The sequence below is a fragment of the Saccopteryx leptura genome, chromosome 3, assembly GCF_036850995.1.
Source record: "Saccopteryx leptura isolate mSacLep1 chromosome 3, mSacLep1_pri_phased_curated, whole genome shotgun sequence".
Taxonomy (NCBI): Eukaryota; Metazoa; Chordata; class Mammalia; order Chiroptera; family Emballonuridae; genus Saccopteryx; species Saccopteryx leptura.
This window is the reverse complement of record NC_089505.1, coordinates 67,250,084-67,255,979: the sequence shown is the minus strand read 5'-3', so window position 1 is coordinate 67,255,979 and position 5,896 is coordinate 67,250,084.

The window sequence follows — 5,896 nt, the reverse complement described above, 5'->3', positions numbered from 1 at the left end:
TTCCTTTTTAGGTAATTCTTTGCTCGTATATAGAAATGCAACTTATTTTTCTCTGTTGACTTTGTAGCCTGCTACTATACTGTATTCATTTATTATTTCTTGTAGGGTTTCTTTTTTTTTTTTTTTTGGTAGAATCTTTAGGGTTTTCTACATAAAATCATGTAATCAATGAAAAGAGGTAATTTTATTTTTTCCTTTACAATTTAGATGACTTTTGTTTATTTTTTAAATTTTTTTATTCCGACCCGGCCCACTCGCGCGATGACCTCACACGTACCACCACCCTCCCTTACATGCCTAGGTCGATTTTTATTTCTTTTTGTTGCTCAATTGCTCTGGCCAGAACTCCCAGTACTATATTGAATCGAAATCATGAGAGCAGGCACAATTAGCCTTGCTCTTGACCTTAGAAGAAAAAGCCTTCAGTCTTTCACCATTAAATACAATTTTTGTTGTGGGTTTTTATACATGGCTTCTATTATGTTGAGATAGTTTCTTTCTATTCCTACTTTGTTGAATTTTTTTTTCCCCCCGAAGCTGGAAACCGGGAGGCAGTCAGACAGACTCCCGCATGCGCCCGACCGGGATCCACCTGGCAGGCCCACCAGGGGGTGATGCTCTGCCCATCTGGGGCGTCACTCTGTTGCATCCAGAGCCATTTTAGCGCCTGAGGCAGAGGCCACAGAGCCATCCTCAGCACCCGGGCCATCTTTGCTCCAATGGAGCCTCGGCTGTGGGAGGGGAAGAGAGAGACAGAGAGGAAGGAGAGGGGGAGGGGTGGAGAAGCAGATGGGCGCTTCTCCTATGTGCCCTGGCCGGGAATCAAACCCAGGACTCCTACATGCCAGGCCAACGCTCTACCACTGAGCCAACCAGCCAGGGCCTTGTTGAATATTTTTATCATGAATAGATGTTGAATTTTGTCAGATGCTTTTTATACATATACTGAAATCATCATATGATGTTAATCCTCCATTTTTTTCTTTTTATGTCTATTTTTTTATGTTAGAGAGAGGAAGGGAGAGAGCAAGAGAGAGAGACAGGAACATCAATCTGTGCCTGTATATGCCCTGACCAGGGATTGAACTGGAAACCTTTGTGCTTTGGGATGATGCTCTAATCAACCGAGCTGTCTGGCCAGGGCAATCCTTCATTCTATTAGTGTGGCGCATTACATTGGTCAGTTTTCATGTGTTGAATGATCCTGTGTTCCCAGAATAAATCCCGTGTTTTCATGGTGTATTATCCTTTTCATATGCTGCTGCATTCAGTTTGCCAGTGTTCTGCTTAGGGTTTTTGCATCTATGATAATCAGGGAGATTGGTGTGTAGTTTACTTATAGTGTCATTGTTTGGCTTTGGTATCAGGGTAACGCTGGCCTCATAAAATAAGTTAGAAAGTGTTTCCTCTTCTTTGATTTTGGGGAGAAACTTGAAGGGGGTGGATATTAGTCTTTTTTTACATGTTTAGTATTGACCTGTAGTGGCACAGTGGATAAAGCATCAACCTGGAACGCTGAGGTTGCGGGTTCAAATCCCTGGGCTTGCCTGGTCAAGGCACATACAAGAAGCAACTACTCTGAGTATATGTTTCCTGTTTCTCTCCTCCCCCCTCACTCCCTCCAAAATTCAATAAATAAAATCTAAAAAATAATAATAAAAATGAATGTTTAGTATTTACCAGTGATGTCATCAGGTCCAGGGCTTTTATTTGTTGGGAGATTTTTTTTTTTTTGTATTTTTCTGAAGTTGGAAATGGAGAAGCAGTCAGACAGACTCCCACATGCGCCCGACCGGGGTCCACCTGGCATGCCCACCAGGGGGCGATGCTCTGCCCATTCAGGGTGTTGTTCCATTGCAACCAGAGCCATTCTAGCGCCTGAAGCAGAGGCCATAGAGCCATCCTCAGCACCTGGGCCAACTTTGCTCCAATGGAGCCTTGGCTGTGGGAGGGGAAGAGAGAGACAGAGAGGAAGGAGAGGGGGAGGGGTGGAGAAGCAGATGGGCACCTCTCCTGTGTGCCCTGGCTGGGAATCAAACCCGGGACTCCTGCATGCAGGCCGACGCTCTACCATTGAGCCAACCGGCCAGGGCCTGTTGGGAGATTTTTTAAATTACTGATTTAGTCTCCTGACTTGTATGCTAGTTAGACTTTTTTTTTTTTTACAAGGACAGAGAGAGAGTCAGAGAGAGAGATAGACAGGGACAGACAGAGACAGACAGACAGGAATGGAGAGTGATGAGAAGCACCAATCACCAGTTTTTCATTGCGAGACCTTAGTTGTTCATTGATTGCTTTCTCATATGTGCCTTGACCATGGGGCTACAGCAGACCGAGTAACCCCTTGCTCGAGCCAGTGACCTTGGGTCCAAGCTGGTGAGCTTTTGCTCAAACCAGATGAGCCCACGCTCAAGCTGGTGACCTCGGCGTCTCGAACCTGGGTCCTCTGCATCCCAGTTTGATGCTCTATCCACTGCGCTACCTTCTGGTCAGGCTGCTAGTCAGTTGTTTTTTTTTTTTATCTCTTTGTGATTTAGTCTTGGTAGATTTTGTGTTTCTAGGAATTTTTTCATTTCACCTAGATTGCCCACTTTTTTGGTGTACAACTGTTCATAGTACTCTCTTGTAGTCCTTTTTATTTCTACCAAATCAGTACTGATGTTCCCACTTTCATTGTATGTGTGTGCGTGTGTGTGTGTGTGTGTGTGTGTGTGTGTGTGTGTGTGTGTGTGTGTGTGACAGAGACAGAGACAGAGGGACAGATGGGGACAGACAGGCAGGAATGGAGAGAGATGAGAAGCATCAATTCTTCCTTGCGGCACCTTAGCTGTTCACTGACCACTCTCTAATATGTGCCTTGACTGAGGGGGGGCTACAGCAGAGCAAGTGACCTCCGGCTCAAGCCAGCGACCCAGGGGTCATGTCCATGATCCCATGCTCAAGCCAGAGACCCCGTGCTCAAGCTGGATGAGCCTGTGCTTGAGCTGGCAACCTCAGAGCTTCGAACCTGTGTCCCCTGCATCCCAATCTGATGCTCTATCTACTGGGCCATCACCTGGTCAGGCCCCACTTTCATTTTTTGACTATAGTAATTTGAGTCTTTTTTTTTTCTTGGTCTACTTAGCTAAAGAATATTTGTCACTTTCATTGATCTTTTCAAAGAGCCAACTTTTGGTTTCATTAATTTTCTACATTCTTTTTCTATTTTCCATCTCTTTGATCTCTGCTCTGATCATTAGTATTTTATAAATATGTTCAATTTTTTGTCAATCACACCTCAATAAAGCTGGAAAATTCTTTACAAATACAGTATGTCTTTTTTTAGCCTGATCAGGCGGTGGCGCAGTACATAGAGCATTGGACTGTGACGAAGAGGACTCAGGTTCAAAACCCCAAGGTTGCCAGCTTGAGAGCAGGCTCATCCAGCCTGAGCGTGGGATTGCTGGCTTGAGCATGGGATCATAGACATGACACTATGGTCACTGGCTTGAGGCCCAAGGTCACTGGCTTGAGCAAGGGGTCACTCAGTCTGTTGTAGACACCTGGTCAAGGCACATATGAAACCGCAATCAGTGAACAACTAAGGTGCCACAATGAAGAATTGATGCTTCTCATCTCTCTCCCTTCCTGTCTGTCTGTCCCTATCTGTCCCTCTCTTTGACTCTCTCTCTGTCTCTATCAAAATATATATATATAGCCTGACCTGTGGTGGCGCAGTGGATAAAGCGTTAACCTGGAAACGCTGAGGTTGCCGATTCGAAACCCTGGGCTTGCCTGGTCAAGGCACATATGGGAGTTGATGCTTCCAGCTCCTCCCCCTTCTCTCTTTCTGTTTCTCTCTCCTCTCTCTCCCTCTCTGTCTCTCTCTCTCCTCTCTAAAAATGAATAAAGCCTGACCTGTGGTGGCGCAGTGGATAAAGCATTGACCTGGAAATGCTGAGGTCGCCGGTTCGAAACCCTGAGCTTGCCTGGTCAAGGCACATATGGGAGTTGATGCTTCCAGCTCCTCCTCCCTTCTCTCTCTCTGTCTCTCCTCTCTCTCTCTCTCTCTCTCTCTCTCTCTCTCTCTCTCTGTCTCTCCCTCTCCTCTCTAAAATGAATTAAAAAAAATAAAATAAAAAGATAAAAATGAATAAAAATAAAATATATATATATATAAATCTTTTTTAGACTTTGTGTATTCATATTAGAGAGAGGAAAAAGAGAGAGAGAAGGGAGGTGGAAAGAGTGGGAAACATCAACTCATACTTGCTTCCAGTATGTGCTTTGACCAGGCAATCCCAGGGTTTTGTACCCGGAAATCTAAGCATCCCAGGTTGATTCTTCATTCACTGTGCCACCACAGGTCAGGCTATATTTTAAAAAATAATAAACTCTTGCCTGGCCTGTGGTGGTGCAGTGGGTAGAGCATCAACCTGGAATGCTGAGGTCACCAGTTTGAAACCCCATGCTTGCTCAGTCAAGGCACATACGACAAGCAACAATGAACAACTAAAGTGGAGCAACTAGGAGTTGATACTTCTTGTTTCCCCCTCTCCTCTCTCTAAAATCAATAAATAAAATATTTTATTTTAAAGATTTTATTTTTTTATTTTAGAGAGAGGAGAGAGAGAAAGAGAGAGAGAGAGAAAAGGGGTGCAGAGAGGAGCAGGAAACATCAACTTGTATTAGTTGCTTCCCATATGTGACTTGACTGGGCAAGCTTGGGATTTCAAACCAGCAACCTCATCATTCCAGGTCGTTGTTTTATATACTGTGCCACCACAGGTCGGGTAATAAATAAAATCTTTATTTTTTTTTAAATAAGTGAGAGGCAGAGAAGCAGAGACAGAGTCTCACATGTGCCCTGATGGTTATCCACCCAGCAAGCCCCCTACCAGGCAATGCTCTGCCCATTTGGGCCGCTGCTCCATTGCTCAGCAACTGAGCTATTTTAACACCTGAGGCAAGGCTATGGAGCCATCCTCAGTGCCAGGGGCCAACTCTGCTCGAACCATTCAGCCATGGCTGCAAGAGGAGAAAGGGGGATGAGGGGTGGAGAAGCAGATGGTCACCTCTCCTGTGTGGCCTGCCTAGGAATCAAACCCAGGACTTCCACATGCCGGGCCAATGCTCTACCACTTAGCCAACCAGCCACGGCCAATAAAATCTTTTTTAAAATAAAAAAATAATAAACTCTTTCTAATATTTTCATCATCTGGGTCAACTCAGGGTTGACATCAATTGATTGTCTTTTCTTTTGGGAAAGGGTCACATTTTTTTAAAAATGATGAGTAATTTTGAATTTTGTGTTGTAAGACTCAGGGTCCTATTAATATTCTCAGGAGAAGGTTGGATTTTGTTTGTTTGTTTATTTGTTTTTGCAGACACAACCTGGTTAGGGTTCGATGGCCAGTTTTGTCATTAGTCCAGTTTTCAGAGCCTTTGCTATGTTACTCGGGTTAGCATGTTCTACCCCGGGCTTAGTCTATGACTCAGGCAGTGGTTTATATAGTTGTTCAGCTTTCAGAATCTTGCTTCACATTTGTTCCATGCTTCTGTGATTCAGAGGTGAGCCTCTGAAGTGAGAAGGGAGAATTGGTGTTTACCCTGCATTCTTTGATGTACAGAGTTCCATTTCCTGATCCTCTGGAAATAGGGGCTTTCGCTATTGGTACATGTTGTAGAGTTCCATGATTTGGCTGTTCTTCGATCAAGAGAGAAAGGAAGAAAAAATATATGAAGCCCATTCCCCCATTAAAAGTTATTACTTGAGTTTTAATTTAAATCCCCATTCTGACAACAATCGTTCACTTTTTAAAGTTCTTAGATAGTTGCTTTTGGTATTCTATTCTGAGATTTTAGCTGTAATCAATGAAAGTTATTGGCTGTATATCATTGGCTTACTCTATTTTGG